General features: G+C 42.5%; 1 pseudogene across 1 annotated transcript; it reads left to right on the top strand.

Annotated features, from left to right (window-relative positions):
* Positions 1 to 2,807: 2,807 nt before the first annotated feature.
* LOC143532508 (putative inactive ATP-dependent zinc metalloprotease FTSHI 5, chloroplastic) lies at positions 2,808 to 23,921 on the top strand (annotated as a pseudogene). Its single transcript, XR_013135190.1, has 20 exons — positions 2,808 to 3,211; positions 18,006 to 18,497; positions 19,032 to 19,503; positions 19,600 to 19,800; positions 19,884 to 20,174; positions 20,251 to 20,499; positions 20,581 to 20,670; positions 20,752 to 20,883; positions 20,965 to 21,138; positions 21,236 to 21,357; positions 21,446 to 21,646; positions 21,721 to 21,849; positions 21,936 to 22,118; positions 22,195 to 22,314; positions 22,396 to 22,581; positions 22,670 to 22,744; positions 22,837 to 22,896; positions 22,970 to 23,077; positions 23,260 to 23,340; positions 23,553 to 23,921. The product of XR_013135190.1 is annotated as a putative inactive ATP-dependent zinc metalloprotease FTSHI 5, chloroplastic (transcript).
* The last annotated feature ends 776 nt before the right edge of the window (positions 23,922 to 24,697 follow it).

The following is a 24,697-nucleotide window of genomic DNA, read 5'->3' as shown; positions in this document are numbered from 1 at the left end:
ACTACCCATCAACTTTTCCGGTCAACTGGTTTTTTTTCTTTACGTATTATGTATTACGTTACTCCTGAAATTATATTACGCCACGCCTCAAAAATTTTTGAAACCCACAAGTCCACAGCAATAGTTTTCAAAGTTAAAATACTTGCAATTTAACTTGGAATTCATGGTGTTTAGGGATTTGTTAAAAGAGATAGAAATTGGAGTGGGGAGATGGGCACGTGAGTCAAATCAAATCAGTAAATTATAAGCAAATTTATTATTAATCCTTCAAGTTTAGCACATTTACAAATTGTACTCTTTAGTTTTATTTAAATTTTAAATCACCTTATAATTAAATATTTTATATTTCTTATTCATCAAATCTGTTACATTGAATAAATAAATAATATATTTTGTTGTTAGATTAGTCAAGTGATTTCTAATGTGTTTTTTTATTTGTAAATTTTGGTTTATAATTGTCTTTTATTTGTTTTATTTAATTAAATATTGAAATTACTCATTAACTGTATGTATTTGATCTAGTCAAAAGATAACATAATCATTGTATTATTAAATTAAGTTTGAATATTTTACACTATCATTAAGCAAACAAGTTTAGATTATTTTGACTCAACCCATTTTAAACCGATGTGTTTTGACGTACCTATTTTTGCCTCCCCTAATAAAAATCATGGATTTATCACTACAAATAGGTTAACCCGGTGCGAGTACGCGTTAGGTAACGCGGTGCCGGTACACGCATAACTCTAAACCGGGTCTGAGACACGCAGACGCGTAATTGAGTGCTTCTACGAGCAAAATGCGTTACCAAATCTTGCTACGCGTGAAACGCGTAATCAGGCCCCGCTAAATGCGAACCCGGTCAAAAAAATTTTATTAAAGTACGGTTAAGGAAAAAATTTGTAGTCCCCCTGGGCAACAACTCTGCACAACTTTTTATTGCAATACGAGATGACAATGTCCCAACTCTTAAGTGCAATGAGAAGATTTAAAGATAAACTCAATATAGATTTTATGTTCAACAAAAAACAAGTGACTATAGATTCAATTTTTACTACATAATCTTAGAATTTGGAATCCTTTAGTAATTATTAATATATAATTTTGTTGGAACCCATATGTGTACACTAAGATTTCAAAAAAATTATTATCTTATTATTTTATCAATTGGGGTTTAACGGGTAGGGCTGGGAACACCGTCATTGGTGGATGCGTGTCAATGGGTTCAAATCGTGCTATTTAAGGTATCCCAACAAATCAACAATGATTTGGTGTTGGAAGCGTAGATGCGAGATATGCCTCGCCCCTTATTGAAGTCCAAGCTCATTGAGACCTAGACAAGAAAACTCGTCTTGAATATCTATTGATCACATCTTCCTAGTATGAATGGATACAAGGGTTGTTAGTGAGTCAATATCTTTATGATTGGGTTCAAAGCAATGGGTACAAACGATTCTCTCCGACAAAATAGGGTACTTCACCAATTGGACTTTGCTTTTGTTTCCATAAATATTATCAAAAACCTCCCACTTTCTCTCTCATGAGACGCTTGTATATTTAATGTTGGACTGAATGTTACCTTCAATTTCATTCGTTGCTTTGTCATTACCACATTCGTTGCTTGAGTCATTGAATCTTTCATTTGAATGCAACAGATGAATACTTTACCCTTTCCATCTACCCGCCATTGAATCCCAGATTCGTTTCAATTGAAGCCTACTTTAAGACATCATCTTCAATTCCCTAATCACATCTACGGATTCTAGGATTTGCCTCCATTAGTTCAGTTTCTTATATAAAATGTTTTCCTTCGATGTATAAGCGCATCGACCGAATTTCTATTGCATCCCGCCGCAACGTGCGGGCTCTCCCACTAGTATATATATATGTATATATATATATATAACTTATAGGGGAGCCTCGTGTCACTAATGCATGATCAACGACGTACACTTGAAGCGTTAACCCGCGTCGAACTCATAGCATGTGCCTGGCGCACGACCGTTTTCCGATGCTAGAGGCGTAAGTGGTGTTGAACAAGTTAACAAGCATTGTTGCACTGGAGACGTAGCTAGTTACTGGTGTCGAACGTGTTAATGGGGTTGGAAGAAACCGACTCCAGATGTGAAACTATCGCCTGACGCATAACCAAGTAATAAATTTATTGAAGTGTGTAATTATTAGATGTTAAGACTAACGGTGCAATCTTACTATACTATTAAAGCAACACAAGATATCCACATGACCTATAACTAGCATGTTCACATAGGTTTCCAAGTCATTCGGTTTTCATCTATAGAATTACCATATAATTCACTAATTAATGTTTTATAGAATCATAACCTCACTAATTAATGTTTCTAAAATCATAACCAACTATTTCCTTTCAGATGATTTAAAAACCGATTTTGACTACAATTAATTATTTATAACTGATTTTGTGCTCCATTTTCTAGTAAGACTATTATTTTATCAATTCAATAATTTGTATATTTATACAGTTTCTCATTCACACCATTTATACATATTTTTTCTACATCTTATGGTTTTTCGAATAACAAAGTAAAAAATTATTATGATATCTAAATATACATGATGTTGAAATATTTTTACCCCGTGTGTAACACGGACAACTCTCCCGGTTAACTCTATTTTAACGAAACAAACAATCGGTCTAACCAATGCTATGGCTATGCTATGCTTTCTCCCTTATCTCACTCACTCACTCACACACACTCCACACTGTGTACCTGCAATGCCATTGCCAACCAAAAACCCTTTCTGAATAATAATCTAGTAATCTAATCATGATTTCTACACACATTGCCTCCCAATCCACCTTCAATTTCTCTTCATTTCCACTTAAAACACCTGCTAATCACCGCCGGCGTCGCCCATTTTACACGGTTAAATCCTCACATATCAATAAACCCTGCTTGCCCTTTAAGCTGCCTACCAGTACCACTGCCGGCCTTAATTCCGTAAAAAAACCTCAGAATAAGCCACTGTTACCTCATCTAATCAAACAAATTTCAAAACCACTCGCAATTACACTTCTATGGATTGCAATTGGGTTATCCCCAACTCTAGGGTTTCACCAAAAGCCAGCAATTGCTGCACCGGTTATAACCGAGGTTTTGAAAGATAAAACAGGCAAAAGCAATCAACGAGTTAGGTATAAGGATCATGAGTATTCGGATTACACTAGGAGGTTGTTTGAAGGGGTAGGTCCCAGCAGAGCCCAGTTGGACCCGCAAGACTCACCTCGAACAGGGACGTCTGCGCAACGACCAACTGCTCCAGCAGGACCCACCATGCTCAGAGAACCTTACGCGCAGTACGCCAGCTGTACCCGCAGGGAAAGCCTCCCAATGGTGAAGTACCCCGCCTGTTCCCGCAGCTGCGGATACAAGCCATCAGGGAAGGCTACCCGCACTAACAGCAAGGCTACACGCACAAGGCATTAGCTACTTCAGTAGTCACATGAAGGAATGAGCAAGGCGGGAATACTCCCGCCTAAATGAGCCAGTCCATATGCTTCTGGAAGATCTTTCGTACTATACCTACTAAGGTATGGGCATAACAGACGATTTGACCAGAACAGCCCATGAACCAATCACAGGGTGACAACTCACCGACAACAGTACGAGGAGGAGCACCCTCTAGTACTGTTTGTCACTATTAGCCGCTGCCTACTCACCAACCCTTACTATGGGACGTGCGCAGCCTACAGTTGGTGGAACAGTGCATAGCCGGCAGTAAAGGAACAGTATACAGCCGACCTTGTTACTGTTGGCCGTAACCTATCCACCAACCAGCATGGCCTGTGCATAGTCCACTGTTGGTAGAACAGGAATACTATTCAGCCGGCTGTACCTTCTAAAGAACCTACCTTCGGCTATAAATACTCCAACACCTTGGAATGGTAAGGACATCATCTGATATCTCATTCTTATCTAGCAATCTCTTAATATACACTTATATTCAGAGCAATCTAGTCTGATTCTCACGCCGGAGGGTGGTCACAAGGAGGAACCCCCCCTTCTCAGTGACGAGCTTACGGTGTCTGTTTTGCAAGTCACCTGAAGAACAACCTTCTCTGCCAGACCTCATCTTCGTGGGAAACATTACTTAACCCCCCAGATTATCCATAATCTGCCCCGGGTCACTTAGTGTTTCTTCATTGGCGCCATCCGTGGGATAAAAGCTAGGGCTAATTCTTAGTTTTTTCAAAATTTCTGAAGAAATGGTTAACGTTACTCCGGTCCCAAGGCCAGTAAGTGACCAAGAAACCCCGGTGACCACAACCCCAGTAACTGGGAACACCGGCGGTTATACAAATCTTACGAACACTACCCCGGCTACCCAAGCCGGGGCAAGTGCAGTAAATATTCCACTGGGGTTCACTGATGCCCAGTTGGAGAAACGAACGAGGGTCCCTCGCCAAACACTAGATCAAGTTAAGGCGTGGGCCGAAGCACGTCAAAAAGAGTTCCAGGCTGGGTTGGATGAACGCTTGCGTTCAGTTCAACAGGCTGACGAATTCGGCAGTACTCGCCAACATCTCAATATGAACAGTGAGCACGAGTACTCAGACGATGAGCGGGAAGAATCCGATACCGACGCAAACCCTCGCCATAAGGCAAAAGGGAAGCGTAAGGAAACGGACTTCCAGCCGACAAGGAATTTTGGGGAAGCCTTTAAACCAACAAATGCGGAGAGAAACCCGCGGGACTTCTCCAAAACCTTTAGACCAACTGCTGCAAATGCAGGAAAGTCTAAGTTTGCAAGAGACATTGCGGAAGCAATCGCCCCGACAAGTGCCAAACAAATGTCCAACATCGGCACTTATGATGGTCTATCCGACCCAGACGACCACTTGAACAGATTCATTGCGGGGGCAACCGTCAGTAACTGGACGGAACCCACGTGGTGTTATATGTTCCAGATGACTCTGGTTGGAGCGGCCAGGGCATGGTTCGATCGTTTACCGGTCCACCACATTTATGATTGGGCGGACTTTCAGAACAAGTTCAGCCAGCACTTCAGCCAGCAGAGGAAATATACCGAAGAACAGTGGACGATCCTCAACTGCGTTAGAGAGGAGGATGAATCTTTGCTAGACTTCATCACTCGCTTCAACTCCAAAAAGCTAAGTCTCGGCAACATAAGTGAAGATCTTGTTCGCGCCGCTTTCATCCAGGGCGCCGAATACCCAGAGCTTATCCGCACATTGACGGGTAAGGATGGCATGCCATCAACATGGGATGCCATCATGACGGCGGCCAAGCGCTTTGCTGAGACGGAGAAGCAACTGGGAAGGGATCTTCCCCAGAGTACACACCTCTACACGCAGAGGACTAGAGAAAACAATGTTCGGATCGCCCGGCAGAACAAAAAGAGGAAGCTAGGTATCTGGCAGTCAAGGGTAAACTTTGACACCTCATCCAGCTCTCACCCTCTTGTTGGCGGAAGAAATCACACACACCCTTCAAGCCAAAAACACCGGTGGACGCCACTCACCAAAAGCGTCACGGAGATATTTGCCACTGAAAAGCTACCATGGCCAAAAGCTCCAATGATCCGGCAGCGACCTAATGCGGATCAGAGTAAATCCTGTGACTTCCACGGGACAAAAGGTCATAGTACGGAAGAGTGTACATCCTTGAAGGATATTGTTGAAGCATTCGTCAAGGATGGAAGACTGGCACACCTGGTGGCATCAATCAAGAAGGGAGGAAGGAACGACAACCGGTACCGAGGCAACGGACGAAAGCCCGTTGACATCAGCATCAACATGGTTCATGGGAAGATCAGAGGAAGAAAAAGGCGAACGACAGAACCATGCGCGTGGAAGGAAGCCGAGGTGCGCTTCCCGCGAGTGCCAGGAGGACCCAGCAAAGAAGGCCCTATCGTCATCAAAAGCCAGCTGGGGCACTACATCACTTCTCGCACTCTTGCTGACAACGGCGCATCGTCAACGGTGATGTACAGGCAGTTCTTCGACAAGCTAGATGACGAAGACAAAGAGCGCCTGGAAACGATTTGCGCCTCGATGGAAGGGTTCGATGGCAGCACAAACACCTCCCTGGGCATCCTATCTTTCCCCGTCACTCTTACGGACGGGAATCACTCACGCACAGAAGACGTGGATTTTGTCGTAACGAGGAAGCCACACCACACATACGACATTCTCTTCGGAAGAGATGGGATGGCAAGATTCAACGCCGTGGTGTCCTCAGTCCACGGCATGATAGGATGGCCAACAGCTGAGGGTGTAGCGATGATCACCGGCATTCCCCAGGTATGCATCGCATCTGTCTCATCTAAACCCAAACCAAAGATGGCTAAACCAACCATCACCGAGCCAGAAAGATGGGCCTTCAACGGCAAGTATCCTGACCAGGCCGTTTCCATTGGCCCAACAGTTGTTGATCCCACACGCACCTTACTCAAGCGCTTATTACAGAAAAACGCTGACATCTTCGCGTGGACACCAGCTGACATGACTGGTGTACCCCGAAGTAAGGCAGAGCATAAGCTCAAATGCGATCCGGCTGTTACGCCAATCGTACAAAAGCGCAGAGTAATGGGGCCAGAACAAACTAACGCGTGTAGAACCCAAGTCAAGGAACTCCTTGACGCAGGCATCGTACGCGTTAGTAGATATCAAACTTGGGTTGCAAATCCCGTTATGGTACCGAAGAATAACAAACAATGGCGCATGTGCATAGATTTCAAGGACTTGAACAAAGCATGCCCCAAAGATTGTTATCCGTTACCTGAAATTGATCTTAAGGTGGATTCGTTGGCACCGTTCCGCCTTAAATGCTTCCTGGACGCGTATAAGGGGTACCATCAAATCCACATGGCCGTTGATGATCAGGACAAAACCGCTTTTCGGACGCCCGATGGCATATTTTGTTATCAAATGATGCCATTCGGACTTAAGAATGCCGGGTCCACATACCAACGCCTGATGGACAACCAGTTTCATGCCCAAATTGGGAGGAACTTGGAAGTCTACATGGATGACTTGGTCATCAAAAGCCCTGACCCAGAAGCGATGTTGAAAGACATCGAAGAAACTTTCAACACGCTCAGGAAGATAAACATGAAGCTCAACCCGAGCAAGTGTGCATTTGGAATGGAAGAAGGGAAGTTCTTGGGGGTCATCGTCACTAAAGATGGCTTCAGAGCGAACCCTGAAAAGGTCGAAGCCATTATCAAAATGGAATCACCTACTACCATCAAACAGGCTCAGACACTGAATGGACGACTAGTGGCACTTAACCGCTTTTTGGCAAACCACGCGGATAAGTCGTTTCCCTTCGTGTCAACGTTGAGAAACTGTTTAAAGAAAACGCACTTTCGCTGGACACCAGAAGCGGAAGCAGCTTTTCAGGAGATTCGGTCACGCTTGATCGAACTCCCAACGCTCACAGCACCAAGAGCGGGAGAGGAGTTAATCCTATACCTTTCCGCAACAGATAGAGCAACCGGGGCAGTCCTGCTAGTAGAGCGAAAAGGCATCCAGATGCCAATCTATTATGTCAGCCGTATCCTAACAGACGTAGAAACCCGGTACTCTACCCTCGAAAAATTAGTCTTAGCACTTATACACGCTTCACGCAGGTTAAGACGATATTTCCAGGGTCACCCAATCACCATTCTCTCCAACTTCAAACTTGCAAACGTTCTAGGCAAACCCGAGTTATCGGGACGCCTAGCCAAATGGGCAATTGAGTTGGGGGAGTACGCGATAAAGTATAAGCCAAGACCAGCCATAAAAGGCCAGGTTTTGGCCGACTTTATTGCAGAAGTGCCTGCATCGCGGGAAAAAGAGTGCCAGGAAGAGGCTCAACCCTCTCCAGCACAAGACATCAATGATGTCTGGCGACTCTACACTGATGGAGCAGCCAGTAACGAGGGTTCAGGCGCAGGGCTGAAACTAACCAACCCAGCAGGCCAAGAATACACTTACGCTATTCGACTGGATTTTCCAAGTACGAATAACGAAGCCGAGTATGAGGCATTCTTGGCTGGGCTGAGAATTGCGCGTAAAATGGGAGTGAAAAACTTGGAAGCCCACGTGGATTCCATGTTAGTAGCCAATCAAATCAACGGGACGTACACGGCCGTGAACGACACAATGGCCCTGTACCTCGCACAAGCAAAATCCCTTATGCGCGATTTCAACGACTGCAAAGTCATACACGTCAAGCGAAGTGAAAACAAATCTGCGGATGCGTTAAGCAAGCTTGCATCATTAGCCTTCACCCACTTAGGAAAGGATATCCGCATTGAACTCCTCGAGACACCTTCGGTCCCGCACAAGGAAATTTGTGTCATCCAAACCGGCACGGAAACGTGGATGACACCAATAATAAAATACCTTGCGGCAGGTACACTACCAGAGTCAAAAGCAGAGGCAAGAAAACTACGCTGTAAAGCATTGAATTATCAACTCGTCGATGACATCCTTTACAGACGTAACTTTCTTGGCCCACTCTTGAGATGCGTGGACAACCAAGATGCTGACTACCTCCTAAGGGAAGTACACGAAGGCATCTGTGGAATACACGCAGGTCCCCGCGCTGTTGTAGCTAAGCTAAACAACGCGGGATACTTTTGGCCGGGGATGCATACGGATGCGCTGGCATACATCAGAAAATGCAGGTCTTGCCAGCTCTACGCACCCAACACGCACCGCCCGAAGAATGAACTTGTTCCAGTCACCTCTTCATGGCCATTTCAGAAGTGGGCCATCGATGTGACAGGCCCATTTCCTACAGCAGCAGGAAACGTTCAGTTCCTAGTGGTAGCCATCGACTACTTCACCAAGTGGATAGAAGCAAAACCCTTAGCCCAAACAACCGCGAAACATATCAAAAAATTTATTTGGGAATTTATTATTTGTCGTTTTGGACTTCCACAGAATTTGGTGAGCGATAACGGCACCAACTTTGCTGACAAGAAGCTACAACAGTGGCTGAAAGAACTTCAAATCACCCACACCTTTACATCAGTGGCACACCCGCAAGGTAATGGTGAGGTGGAAAGAGCGAATAAGAGCATCGTCGAAGGCATAAAGAAAAGACTCTTGGAACACAGATCCGGCTGGGTGGACGAGCTTCCGCACGTCCTTTGGGCAAACAGAACGCTGAAGAAGGCCAGTACGGGAGAAACCCCGTTCAGCCTCACTTATGGCACTGAAGCCATGGTCCCGGTCGAAATTGGTTTACCCTCACCAAGGGTCTTGATTCAGCCAGAAGACAATGATGCGGAAAGACGGTTGGACCTTATGCTAACCGAAGAACGCAGAGACTTAGCCGCAGTGCGTGAAGAGAACTACAAGCGACAAATGCAAAAGTACTACAACACGCGGGTAAAACTCTGCAACTTCAATGTAGGAGACTACATACTGCGTAACAACGAGGCTTCGAACCAAGAACGCCCAGGAAAGCTGGCCCCGGTCTGGGAAGGGCCATACATTATCAAAGAAGTCCTGGGAAAGGGCGCATACCGGCTCGAAAGGCTCGATGGCACTCCCATCCCAAGAACATGGAATGGAGCTCAATTACGCAAATGTTATATGTAGATCAATTCCAAACTTGTAAAGAAAAGGCCTAGAGCCACTTCTAATGGAAATGATTCTCCTTTCACAATGTGTTGATAGCCTTACCTTTATACTTATGAACTTCCCACACTGATGTGCCGGTATTCACCGCATAAATGGGGGAAGAAGTCGTTACGTGTGGAAGGCGGCAAAACCCGCATAAACACAACGCTAAAAATCTCAAGTTTTAAGGAAAACCTACACGCAGGCCAGATGTAAGTAAAGTTTAGCCATCCTTGTAAGTGCAAGTGACGGTATTACCCGCACAATCACGAACAAGGAAGCAAAACTTCAACCTATCATCTACCACGTTCAAAGGTTAACTTATTCTGAACACTTAGAAAATTTCAAAGGAAAAGATAAGGAAAACTTCCACGCAGGTCAGATATAAGTAAAGTTAAGCCATCCTACTAAGTGTAAGTGACGGTCATACCCGCACAATCATGAAAGAGGAAGCGAAAAAAACTTATAATTTACCACGTTAAAAAGTTAACTTATCTAAGTACTAAAGAAGTTGCTAAGTTAGATCAAAACAGGCGTAAAATAAACAAGGCAAAGAACTAACACAATCTTTATTCCATCAAATTCAAATATTACAAAGATAACTATACAAAAGCAAAAATCTACGCTAATGGTGGAAAGGGATCTTCAGAATCAAGCTTCAGGACCACTTCCACTTGGACCCGCTCCATCAGTAGAGCGTGGTGGTTCAAGGAAAGCTTTAAGGATAGCTAGCCCATCATCAGCAGCAGCGACTTCGTTCACCTTCTCCACCACCGGATGCGGGAAGGCGGCATACTGATTCACTGCTTGGTCGTAAACAGCTTCAGTATCAACATTATACAAAGGGAAGTTGGAAGGCAGGATGCCTTTCTCAACGAACCCTAGACCAAAGCAGGAAGCCGGCCTTTTCCCCATCCTCATGAGAAGCGTTGAGGGCTGCGCTCATAGCATCGTCATAAGACGTCTCTGAGAAGACCCGATGCACAACCTACAAAGAAAAAATACAAGTATAAGAACCTTTTCTATTTACAAAGAAAAGCGTAAGGACATGGAAAGCTTACCTGAGACAACGCTTCTCGAAGAAGCCATTCCTTGGCAACCAGAGCTTCTTGGAGGGCGGCTTGAGCTTGGGTACAGGCGCGTTCGGCTTCACTTTTATTAAGGTTGGCAAGCAACACTTCCTTTGCAGCAGCCTCTTCGACGCCCTTTAGCTTCCGCTCAGTATGGTCAAGCACCCCCCTCTGGTCCAAGATCTCCTGGAGCTTTTTGGCGTCTTCCATCGCCAAGGCATCATGAGCCTGCTGGAGAGCCTCTAATTTGGCTTTAAGCTCCTCATTCTCCACGCGTAGAGGCTCAGCAACAGCTTCAGCCTTGGTGGCCCTCTCGGTTGCGTTCCTCGCAGTTTCCTTAGCCAGCCAAAGCTGTTCATTAACAGCTTGGGCAGCCTTGGAACGGGCCTCGAGCCGGGCCTGAACTTCAACCTCGAGGGCCTTGAAGGCCTTCTCCTTTTCCGCAGCCACTGCGGTAAGCCTTTGGTTCTCCTCCCGGACAGCCCGCGCCTGAGCTACTTCTTTAATGCGAGCTGCTTTTAACTTGTCGTTTTCACGACAAAGCAGCTCGACGCGCGGCTGCATCCGGGCCAGGAGAACCCGAAGCTCATTGGTTAGCCTACCCTCCTGGTAGCTAGCCATGGCTTTCCCCAACGCACCACTGGGAGCAGCGTGACGAGCCCACTCCACGCACTCCACAGGGGTGCGAAGGGTTGTTCCTCGGCGGATGTTTCATCGTGGAACATACACTTCATTGGAATCTGACACTGAAAAAAAACATAAGGCAGTTAGGAAAAGATGATAAAAATATATAAAATAGGCCAAAAGAACCCTACGCACCTGTAGGGTCAATAACAGGCCGATAGCCACCAAACCCATCACCTGAACCCAACGGAAATCCATCCAAGAGGTCAGGCAGATGGGAAGGAGGCAGAGGTTGGCGATAAGCCCCGGGCATACCTGAAGGATCGGCCGTCGTGGCCGATGACGTAGGCGGCATGGTAACAGCCGCCGCGGTCGCCGCTGCAGAATCCGCAGCAATAGTAACCGCCGGCTCGGTGAAGGATGCGGTAAAAATAGCACTCACAGCCGGCGGTAACGTCATCACAGCTGGAACAGTCGGCTCAAAGGAGTGAGCAACTGAACCAGCGGAAGCAGGCGCAGGCGCCTGGGTCGTCGCCTCAGGTAGGCTGACCAAGCCTACCGTCATTGGCGGAGGGGTACTCTGCGCTCCACCCTGGAATGCGTCAACATCCACGCCTGCACAAAGAAGACAAGTGTTAATGATAATAAGCTATGAAGTTAAAGATTAAGGAAGTTTGTACTCACGGGTTTTCTTGAGCCTGAAAGTACGGACAGGCGGGGATGAACCCGATGGAGCCGGCCTCTTTGCGCCGATCACCGTCGTCATCCGGGGCTCTCCGGAGGTGACAGTCGTCACATCCTCCGGAGCGGTGGTCTTCTCACCACCGGGGTTCCCCGCCACCTCTTCACTCTCGGCCTCGGAGTCAGACCGAGGCACCGGATCGGCAGTGGAGGCCACCTTCTCCTTCCCCTTCCCGCCGGCAGCCTTCTTCTTCCGCACCAACGGAGGACCATCTGCGGATTCCTCATCAGAACATAAGATTAAAGGAATTCCAGCAGAGGTTTCAACATTGAGGGGTCGAGGGTCGAATAGCGCCTTACCTGGCCGCCTGGCGCTCAGGATCTCGTGGCCTAGCGGGTAGACCTCCACGAACCGATCCGCCGTTTGTTCTAGGATGGGCAACTCGTTCTCGTCTAGAGCGCGAGTACCCATCCGAGCGGGACCGTCAGCTTCCCGCGGGTATAAGAGCGACTGCAAGTCGTTCCCCTCTGAAATAAACAGGAAAGAAGTTAGAAGAGATTCTAAATTAACAAAAAGAAACAAAGCATACCGTAAGGAACAGAGTTCGAACCGTATTCGAGGACAATCGGGATCTTTCGCGCATCCGCATCCTTCCACACCCGGCTCATCCCGAGCATTACTATCCCGGACTCCGCAAACCGGTAAACCGGAGATTGGACTCGGGATATCTTCGTAAACCATTCCGCCTCCTCGTAGTTGGAGGCGTGAAGGCTGGGAAGTGCTTGCCCATTTTTGAACTTCATGGCAAGGGGGATGGCGCGAGCGGATAAGTAGAAGAACTCCCGCTTCCACGAGCGAAGACTGCGCTCGGTTGCGCAAATCTTCAAACCCTTAATCCGGGTTATCAACGTATACCACCCCTGGATGCACCTCCAGGAGTAGAAGGTCATCAGGCGGTCAACATAGGGCTCAATGCCCAGAATCCGGCACACCCACTCGAAGTGCCGAATCTTGGCAACCGCCATCGGGTGCACCTCGGTCAGGTGCACACCGTGCCTCTCCAGGACACGGTACACAAACTTTGTCAATGGGAACCTAAGATTCCCATAAACAAAGAATGCAGCATATACCCCGATCTTGCCTCTGGGGGTATCGTACACCGTCTGATGGGGTTCAGGAAACTCAGGCTCGAGAGACTCGAGCATGAACTTCCTGACGACGTACTGATACAGATCGACAGGCAGAGCACACTGGCACTCGCCAGCAGTACTCTTGTCATCGGCTGTAGATTCGAGATCACGAGACGACATCTTGCAGATATGAAAGAAGAAAACGATTTCAAGGGAATGCTCGACTGAGAAGATGAGTATTCGCCGGAAATCGTTCTGAAGATGAAGAGAGAAGTGAAAGTGTGAATTGCAAAGGACCCTCTCCCCCTTTATATACTAATCGCAATTAATGCGGAAGAGAGAGAAATCGAAGGTGCAATGAAACTATGACACGTGGCAAAAAGCAAGCTGGCAACAGCTGTTGAAAGGACCCGTACCATTAATTTCGCGGCCACGCGCCCGAAAAATCGCGCCCACGTGCCTGAAAAAGCTTCTGGAATGACCAGGTACTGTCACGTCACCATAACTGTCACACCCTCAAAATCCACTCACGGAGTTTTACTGTCAGAGGGTGTGAACTGGCAGAATCGGAATCATCAGTTATAATCAAACCATAAAAACGTTTAAATGCAAATAAGTGCGGAAGCGTAAAAAAAAACCTTAATTCAAAAGTTGCGTCACGCAGGACGACTTAAAACCAAAGATAACTGTTAAAAATAAGTTTGCAGAATAAAAGTGTTTTCATTTAATGCATGCTCCTAAACCGCGCGCCCGCCTCGGCTACATGAGAATAACATACTAAAAGTGTCAACACAAGGTTGGTGAGTTCACAAGTTATATAAGATAAATCGTTTAGCGTTTGCATTCAGCGTTTACGTTAAGTGTTTTGCGTAACCACGTTACGGCGTTTAAGCGTTTTGCGTAACCACGTTACGGCGTTTTGCGTTTTGCGTAACCACGTTACGGCGTTTTGCGTTACCAGATAATGTTATATCAAATTATATATCGATAGGTAGCTAATCTATACAACAAGTATTACTAAGTGGTTCGACACCGAAGCTGACTGTTTATCAAGTGCCCGTCACCAGGTCAATCCAGACCATGGTAAGTGTTAGCCAAAATTACACCCACTCAACCTCCAGTTGAGCTTAGCGTCGGGTGGGGTTTGTCAAACCCAGTAGTACTACTCAACAGTGACTCGCTATTCTAAATATTAACCGGTTCGATGTGTGGGACTTCAAATGTTACGTTTGCCGCTTAGTCTTTACAAGTGATATATAATTTATAACAAAATCTTAAATATGCGTTTATCTCAAAAATGCTTTTATCGGAGTATGTTATCTCCCCCAAGTGAAAAACGTTTGAAAACAGTTTAAGAGTGGGGTAAGTGAACTCACTGTTTGCGAAGAATATCCCGAATTAGATCACCAAGTGATGCGCGTCGTAGAAACTCTCTAGCGTTCTAAATAACAAAGAGATTTTCTAAGTATCGGTATGTTTAACGAGTCTCTAGACTCGGCACATAATACCTATGCACGTAACATGTTTCGTGTTTCGTTTGTGAATCGTGTGTGACTTAAACAAGTACAATTGTGATACGATACGTGAGTGAACAATTACTTTTGTGTCATGTATTAATAACATACTTTACTAGCAATTATCCCCGTAAGGGCATTTTGGTCAACAAATAACAATTACTAGCCATTATTCCCCATAAGGGCAATTTGGTCAAATCATGGCAATCAATTTGCAACTATTCCCCGCAAGGGTATTTTGGTCAAAACATAACAATTATATAAGAAATATCATATTTCATGCATTTATACACAACTCAGCAGCTAGTTTCACTGTGACAGAATTTCTACTTGAAAGATTGTACTATTTCACCGATCATATCATCTCAATTAATTCACCAAAAATCACCACTGAAACATACATGTCTTAGGTTTCCAGAACATATTTTATCTTATTTTTATTCCATATAGATTTCTCATAATGATCAAAACACTACAGTAAACTCATATCAGTCAGATTCATGCGCAACAGAATGTTATTTGCAATTCCCGTTAAACGAAAAATCCAATAAATGCAAGACCACTTGGGTTTGGTTCCTAACTCAATGAGTCAACTTCCAGAAGTGGAACCAACCCAATTGGTCTCGTAGTTCATGAGATATAACATTTACAACATAACCTAACAGCAGGTCTAACAGCTCAGCTTTGCACAACGTTTTTGTAAAATCATAAAAGTAAACTTCTACTTGTCCAAAAATTACAAACTTATACTTTATAGAAACTAGACTCAACCTAGTTTACTGCAGTACCCACAATCTCAACCAATTTTCAAGTTTACACTTCGTTACAGTCACTTAAACATCGTATACACATTCTGTCCAGAATCTGTTCACATCAAAACTCAACAATTTAACTATCTATGGACCATAAATCAATCATATAACATGCTAGACACTACAACCACTATCCATGCATATCAATTACACCATACATACAAGATTAGGGTTTGTGTTTTAACTCAAATCAAAGACAACAATCAATCAAGCAACAACATCAATACTAGTTATCAATCATCATGAATTCAACAACCATCATGTTAACTCATACATACATATAAAAATCGGCTGCCTAGGGTTCTTAATTAACCCATTAAACATCAAAATTAAACAACAAGAAGGTAAAGGATGATCAATTATACCTTCCTAGCACCTAGTTCTTGGATTAAACACTTGATTAGGGCTTGTATGTGTGTGTGCTTGTGGACGGCAGCCAAGAGGGAGCAAGGGAGGGGCCGATCGGAGCTTGTAGGTTTATAATAATAAGTTAGGGTTAAGTGTTAAGGTTATATTTATAGATATACAAGTTGCACTCTAGTCCCTCTACTTTCAAGTGTTGTTTTTCTAGCCTAACTAGCTTGTTTTCGTCTTGAGTTAACGTTTATAATCATGTTATCACATAACACATAAGTCTAACACATAATTATCACATAATTATTGTTTTGACGTTTTTCGTTTATTTATCAATCGTTTGCGTCAACTCGTTTGCGTTTCGGTGCAAATCCCGAAAGACTACACATGTAGTAAGTGTTAAGCGTCATTTAAACCCTAGTTTAAATGTAATGATGTGTGCGTTATAGATTCAATGATCTTAAAGTTTGAATTGACGGAGTTGAGTTAACGGAGTTAACCTGAAATTGACGATTGTCACAATAACTTCCTGCACGTCCTGACACAGTCAGAAGAAACCGTCGCACGACGTTTCAGAGGTTTGGACTGTTCTTATCCTTTCACCAACTCTTCGAATTTCAAAAAATTAAAAAAAGATTCAAAAGTAGGCGGGAAAATACCCCTTACCTTGGCAACAAAGTAACCATAAGACGGGTGCGGGTACAGTGTCAAGGCAAAACCCTTCACATACTTAGCACCTGCAGGGAATTGACGCCAGGAATACCTTGGAAGTAAAGTAACCGTAAGACGAGTGCGGGTACAGTGTCAAGGCAAAACCCTTCACATACTTAGCACTATGCAGGGAATTGAAACCAAGAAGGATCTTCTGGGCCATGCTTGCGGAAACCGGAATAACATCCCCGCATGACGGGAACGTCGAGAACTATATTGTTTGAAACTCCAAGATGGAATTGGTGGTTTTAGCATAATTGATCAATATGTTGAAAACTACCAAAACCCCATGGAGAATCCACACAAGTGGGACTCAACGCTCCTGACTTGCGAGGAGGTTACAAACCTACCCGCTTCACACCCAAAGATCAAGCAGAAATGTCGGGAATTTCTGCGTGACATCAGGAAAACCGCGGGAAGAATCACCACGGAAAACCTAAAAACTAAACCCTTTTCAAAACCCCTTGCTAAGTCCAAAAGTTCACCTCACTTATTAATAATTCATGAGAAGAACATTGGACTGGGGGGACTTGAAGAGGTAGGTCCCAGCAGAGCCCAGTTGGACCCGCAAGACTCACCTCGAACAGGGACGTCTGCGCAACGACCAACTGCTCCAGCAGGACCCACCATGCTCAGAGAACCTTACGCGCAGTACGCCAGCTGTACCCGCAGGGAAAGCCTCCCAATGGTGAAGTACCCCGCCTGTTCCCGCAGCTGCGGATACAAGCCATCAGGGAAGGCTACCCGCACTAACAGCAAGGCTACACGCACAAGGCATTAGCTACTTCAGTAGTCACATGAAGGAATGAGCAAGGCGGGAATACTCCCGCCTAAATGAGCCAGTCCATATGCTTCTGGAAGATCTTTCGTACTATACCTACTAAGGTATGGGCATAACAGACGATTTGACCAGAACAGCCCATGAACCAATCACAGGGTGACAACTCACCGACAACAGTACGAGGAGGAGCACCCTCTAGTACTGTTTGTCACTATTAGCCGCTGCCTACTCACCAACCCTTACTATGGGACGTGCGCAGCCTACAGTTGGTGGAATAGTGCATAGCCGGCAGTAAAGGAACAGTATACAGCCGACCTTGTTACTGTTGGCCGTAACCTATCCACCAACCAGCATGGCCTGTGCATAGTCCACTGTTGGTAGAACAGGAATACTATTCAGCCGGCTGTACCTTCTAAAGAACCTACCTTCGGCTATAAATACTCCAACACCTTGGAATGGTAAGGACATCATCTGATATCTCATTCTTATCTAGCAATCTCTTAATATACACTTATATTCAGAGCAATCTAGTCTGATTCTCACGCCGGAGGGTGGTCACAAGGAGGAACCCCCCCTTCACAGTGACGAGCTTACGGTGTCTGTTTTGCAGGTTACCTGAAGAACAACCTTCTCTGCCAGACCTCATCTTCGTGGGAAACATTACTTAACCCCCAGATTATCCATAATCTGCCCCGGGTCACTTAGTATTTCTTCATTGTTAGAGACTGTTTCCAAGTTAGTTAGGGTTATCGAGGAAGTTCGGGCGGATAATACCAGGGACTTGAAGGATGTGAATTCGGTATTGAAAGATGTGAAATCGGTTAAGAAGGAGTTACAGGATGAGATTATGAGTAAGCTTTATGAACAGTTGAGTGTGTTGAGGGAAAAGAAAGCGGTTTTGGATCAGAAGTATATTGAGGTTCTTGATTCCGTGGTGAGGTTTAAGAAGCAGAGAGATAGGGTTTTGGAGAAGAAGGGTAAGGACCGGACGGTGGTGGAGTTGGATGAAGTCATTAGTAACAAAGAGAAGGAGTTTATGGTCGTTTCGGATGAAGTTGACGAGGTTGAGGATCAAATGGAGATTAAGGAGACTATGGCTTTGAGTATTGGTGTTCGGGAGCTTTGTTTCATAGAGCGGGAAAGCTCGGTGCTTGTTGAGAATTTTGTTAAGGAAATGAAGCAGAAGGTGAATAACAGGTAAGCGTTTTGTAATTGGTATTTTAATGACGGTTAACCTTCATTTTTGAATATGTCTTGTCTAGTTTCTGAATGTACGTAATGCATTTGTTTACTTATTTTCATCCATATACGATATGTGCCGGGGTGTGTATGTGTTTGTGTGTATATATATACATGCTAGGCTAGACACCTGTGTATTAGTTAAATCAATGATTTTTAAAAATATTTATACTAAATAAGATATCATATATTTCTTAAAGACATTTTGAGAAAAAAACATAAAGAATGGGGCTTATGGTGGAATCATATTATTTGCCAAATTAAAGAAAATCATTAGTATATAATAGGATAGAGAAGCAAGAAATTAAAACCGAGACTTCACCAAAAGTCGACACGTGACATCCAATATTTAATAGGAGAGAGAGGCTGGAAAATCAACTTTTCGGTGGCGTGTGAAGCTGACTCGTGTCCTCGTCATTTTTATTTAGAAGAATATAGAAGATAGAAGATATGTTTTTGGTGCTTAAGATTTTGCGTACAATGTATTTGCAGGATGCCTCAAAGCTCTGTAATCAAGCTTTCTAAATCTGAAATTAAAGAACAGCTGCAAACTGCACAAAAACAATTATGGGAGCAAATGGTTCTTCCAAATGTGGTAGAAAATGATGATATTGAATTTTCATTTGATCAAAAGTCCATTGAATTCAGTCAACGCGTGAAGCAAGCGTTTGCAGAATCAAGAGAAATGCAGAAGAATCTAGAAGCTAATATTAGGAAAAATATGAAAAAGTTTGGTTATGAAAAATATGTTATTTTAAACAGCCCAGTTGGTGAAATCTTGAAGGGTTACCCGGAAGTTGAAAGTAAATGGACGTTTGGAGAAAAAGAGGTTGTGGTTCCAAAGGCTGCCCGCTCATATTTATTTCATGGATGGAAAAAATGGCGTGAAGACACAAAAAAAGATCTTAAAGAAAAATTGTTAGAGGACGTTGAGTTTGGTAAAAAGTATGTTGCCGAGAGACAGGTAAAAATATTTCCAGTTAAAAATAATTGACACATAATAATATAGTTTAGAAATATTTTACCATCAATATTTAATCAATTTTATTGGTCTTTGTAGGAAAAAATTCTTTTGGACCGTGATAGAGTATTGTCAAAAACTTGGTTTAATGAAGGAAGAAATAGGTGGGAAATGGAATCTATAGCTGTTCCTTATGCTGTGTCCCGAAAGCTTCTAGAAAATGCAAGAATCAGACATGATTGGGCTGCAATGTTTATTACACTCAAGGGTGATGACAAAGAGTATTATGTTGATTTGAAGGTTATTCGAAGACTAATATATGCATCTATAAGTAATAAGCCAAAATTTACACCAAACAGATATTAAAAAAATGTTTATTACAGGAATTTGATAGGATGTTTGAAGATTTTGGAGGAGTTGATGGGTTGTATTTAAAGATGCTTGCTTCAAATGTTCCAACTTTTGTTCAGTTAATGTGGATCCCATTCTCAGAGTTAGATGTCAAACAACAGTTCCTTTTGCCAGTTCGCCTTTCCCGGCAGTTGCTAGTTGGATTATGGAATGCTAGAGATGTGGCTGTTGTTGATTGGGTCTTTAACTGGATCAAAAATATAAACCGAGACATTCTGGTGCTAACCGTTTGTCCGGTTCTAGAACTTATAATTCCTTCCCAGGTAAATATCATAATGATTATTTCATTTTAATTAAATTTATTTATATATGTTATGTTGTCGTGAACTTTGTTTACAGGTGAGGATAAAATTGAGTAGGAGTCCGGTCATGAAGCAATATTTAAATTGGAAGTCAGCGGCAGAAGAGACTATCAATTCCCAAAAGGAGGATGAGGAATTCAATTGGTATTTTATGTTTGGAGTTAGGGCTATAATATATTGGTACATTTTATCCCACATATTTAATTTTCTGAAAAAAAGAACTCCTAAGCTTCCTGGATTGAATGTGAGACGAAAAAATCCAAACGTGAGAAAGTTTAAAAGGCTGGTATGACTCCTTCTTCTAGAAGCTTCTTTGCATTTAACACATGTTCATTAATTGCTTTATAATGTTATTGTTGCTATGCAGAAATACATCTTCCGGGCTATGTTGCAGGGGGCAAAAGCTAAGAAGAAGGAAGGTGTTGATCCTATCACACATGCGTTTGATAAGATGAAGGTTTATATTTGAACTCAAAAACACATGAAAGCTATACTAATTATATTTTTTGTTGGATTAACATAATTTATCTATCTTTAGAGAGTGAAAAATCCACCTATCCGTTTGAAAGATTTTGCCAGCGTTGAGTTCATGAGAGAAGAAATTAATGAAGTTATTGCGTTTTTACAAAATCCTCGCGCATTCCAAGAAATCGGTGCTCGTGCCCCTCGGGTATGTTGTTTTTCAAAACCATCATAACATATACTATAGATAAACTTGTATTTGTATGATATTAATTCTAGTTAATTGCAGGGAGTTCTAATCGTAGGTGAGAGAGGAACTGGTAAGACTGCACTAGCCATGGCTATAGCTGCAGAGGCCAAGGTTCCACTTGTTGAGGTTAAGGCTCAACAGTTAGAGGCGGGTTTATGGGTGGGCCAGAGTGCATCCAATGTTAGAGAATTGTTCCAAACAGCTCGAGATCTGGTTATACTCACTGCCATCGTATTTTCATGTAGATTCTTATGTTTTTATTTTACAACGATCACTGAAGAATATGAGCCTATTTGATTCTTATGTTTAGGCGCCTGTGATCATATTTGTGGAAGATTTTGATCAGTTTGCTGGTAAACGAGGGAAATTTATACATACTAAAAAACAGGATCATGAGGCTTTTATTAATCAACTTCTTGTGGAACTTGATGGGTAACTCATGCTTCTCTTCTATTAATTGATATACATGAATGCTGTCACACTTTATTACATATGTTCATGTCATCAATCTTTTATGCAGGTTTGAAAAACAGGATGGGGTCGTGTTGATGGCTACAACTCGAAGCTTAAAAAAATTGACGAGGCTTTACAACGTCCAGGTAGGATGGACAGAATATTCCATCTTCAGCTACCGACACAAGCTGAAAGAGAGAGAATACTTCAAAATGCTGCAAAAGAAACTATGGATCCCGACCTAAGTGATTTTGTTGATTGGCAAAAGGTACCATATCACATTTCCATTAATTATACTATTACTCTTTTAGTTTTTTTTACTTACTGTCTTATTTGTTTCAGGTGGCTGAAAAAACGGCTCTTTTACGCCCTGTAGAACTCAAATTTGTTCCTGTGGCTTTAGAAGGCAGTGCTTTCAGGACCAAGGTTCTTGACAAGGATGAACTTTTGGGATATACTAGTGCGATTGCGGTGTGGAATATTTATATCTTTGTCTGTATGTTTATTTGTCAATTAAGTTTAATAAATTGTATACTTAAAAACCATTTATTGCACAGACATTCAGCAATAGTATTCCCTCATGGTTGAGGAAGACAGCACTTGCGAAGGCAATGGGCAAAATGCTGGTTGACCATCTCGGTTTGACTTTGACCAGAGAGGATTTGCAAAATGTGGTTGATTTGATGGAACCATATGGCCAGATAACCAATGGGATTGAATATCTAAACGTTCCTCTTGATGTAAGTATATTGCTACTGCTTTTAATTAAGATTGATATTTAGTTTATATATTATTAATATTAAATATTAATAACAGTGGACGAGAGAGACTAAGTTTCCACATGCCGTGTGGATTGCGGGACGTGGACTTATGGCGACTCTTTTACCAAACTATGACGTGGTTGATAACTTATGGTTAGAGCCTTTATCTTGGCAGGTATTTAATATGTATTTTATTTTTAGGTTTTTGCAGTTATCTCAGCATTTGTATTCTTAGTAAATTCTTGTTTGGTTGCAGGGAATCGGGTGTACAAAGATCACAAAGGCTAAAACAGAAGGCTCCAGGATTGGAAATGTTGATTCAAGATCATACCTTGAAAAGAAGCTTGTATTCTGCTTCGGGTCATATGTTGCATCCCAAATGTTACTTCCGTTTGGAGAAGAAAATATTCTTTCTTCTTTTGAGTTGAAGCAAGCACAAGAGGTATTTATTATTTTATTCATCATAGGTATGCATATATCTGATTTCTGTCTGTAAATAAGTAGCCTGACAATATGCTTGATGAAAACAGATAGCTACAAGGATGGTGATTCAGTATGGGTGGGGACCTGATGACAGTCAAGTCATTTATCACCATGGCACTGCGGTAAGTATTTACATGTTTTAAAATATCAGGGATTTGCACCTATATTTATTTTTCTTTCTTTAATTTATATTATGCTTTCTGAACATGCTAAGGTGACTGCTTTAAGCATGGGGGACAATTTTGAGTTTGAGATGGCAGCTAAAGTAGAAAAGGTCAGCTTTTGTTTATGAATGAATAAGTAACGTTAGGCTTGAAAGTTAACACGTGGTGTGCTGCTATGTGCAGATATATGATTTAGCTTATGAAAAAGCAAGATCGATTCTTTGGAGTAACCGAGTTGTTCTTGAAAAGGTTGTCGAGGAGTTGCTTGAGTTTGAGATCTTGACAGGGAAGGTAAAACAGTTTCCACTTGATATATATTTATGTGAAGGCTGGTATCATCCCGTTATATTAACTGTAATCTAATTTAGTTTTGTGTAAATTTTAGTTTTTTTGTTGCTTTTGACCTCAGTCGATACACTATCTAACCTAGTATTATGATTAGTAAACATGATTAGTTGTTATCTTTATGTCAGGACCTCGAAAGGATCATTTCAACCAATGGTGGGGTACGAGAGAAGGAGCCATTTTACCTTGGGAAATTTAATAATGAACAGGTACAGTGCTCTACAAGTGTGGAAATATTTTTATCGGATACTTTAATTTTAGGCTAAGTTAAATTGCTATGCTAAACATGCGGTGGGAATTTCAGTTACTTTTTTTTAAGATCATTTATATCATATTACCAGAATATGAAATAGTAAGTTTGAGCTCATACTGAACTACAACGTAGAACTTATGTTTATTTTTCTATAAATTTTCATGGCAGCCTGTGTTTGGGAACTTGCTCGAAGATGGGAATGGACCGCAAAGTGCCCTTTTATCTGCAGCAAACTAGAATGATTGAAATCACTCCATGAAGACACATGGGAGTAGGCCTACTTTTAATGTAAGGCTTTTATCATTTACCTTTTTACCGGTTAATCGAAGAATTTGTTGTTTGTGATGTCGTATGTATATTATGAATCTGGTCTCTAGCATAGTTATATGGTATATAGGTGTAGGAGATCGAGAACGAGAAGAGGCATTCATTTTTCCTTCTCATCTGATGTTGATACAGATTTTACTAGAATAATTTGATAGTTCGTTTGGGCCTTATCTCATATTTATTCTCATGGCCATATTACTTACAGTTCAAATTTTTTGGTATGTTAAAAGATTTTGCCAATGCTTTGTCATTCTAATTAGTTAACAACCGAGTGACTAACCAAGTAACCATATCGGTATTTGATTGCGATATCTTGAGCAGATCCCACTTTGTCCTGTACGCAATATAGATACTGGGGTGATAAGAAATGTTTGCTTTTAACACGTTTTGGGCACTTTGGGTATCGATGCGAGAACTCCATACTTAAAACGTATTGTTTGAAAGAATTGTCATTCTTTATTTTTAATCGTTGATACAAGAACAATGTCATTCCGATGCACCGATGGCGCGTTAGTATCAAAATGTTCATCTATTTTCATATATCATCTTGAAGGATTGCAAGTCTAAATTGTGTATAAAATTATACACAAGTACTTGCAATTATTCGATTGAACGAAGAAGAAAACATTGGTGGGTGGAATGAAGTGAACATTGTCACTTCGTCTTGAAATTGAACAATAAAACATGAAGTTTCTTTGTACTTAATCTATCTTAGAAAGATCTTCAATCCATGTTTTTAGTAATGTAATAATTATTATTCGTATTTGATAGAACAATAATTATTTTTTATTGTTATTATTATTGTTGTTAAAGACAGAAGGAAAATAAAATATTTGAATTCTATTTATCTAACAACTAGTGTTTTACCCAGCTCGTTGTGTCGGGACATGTCGGTAAGACACGAACAGCGATAAACCCAATCATTGTCATTGAGGCGGTGAGTCGACGTGAATTTGGACATTATTGGTTACACCCGTTACAGTATA

The sequence above is a fragment of the Bidens hawaiensis genome, unplaced genomic scaffold, assembly GCF_021521415.1.
Source record: "Bidens hawaiensis isolate Kalapana, Puna unplaced genomic scaffold, B.hawaiensis_p1.1 tig00009447_1, whole genome shotgun sequence".
Lineage (NCBI taxonomy): Eukaryota > Viridiplantae > Streptophyta > Magnoliopsida > Asterales > Asteraceae > Bidens > Bidens hawaiensis.
Note: the sequence above shows the minus strand (reverse complement) of the source record. Positions and strands in the feature narration are given on the sequence as shown.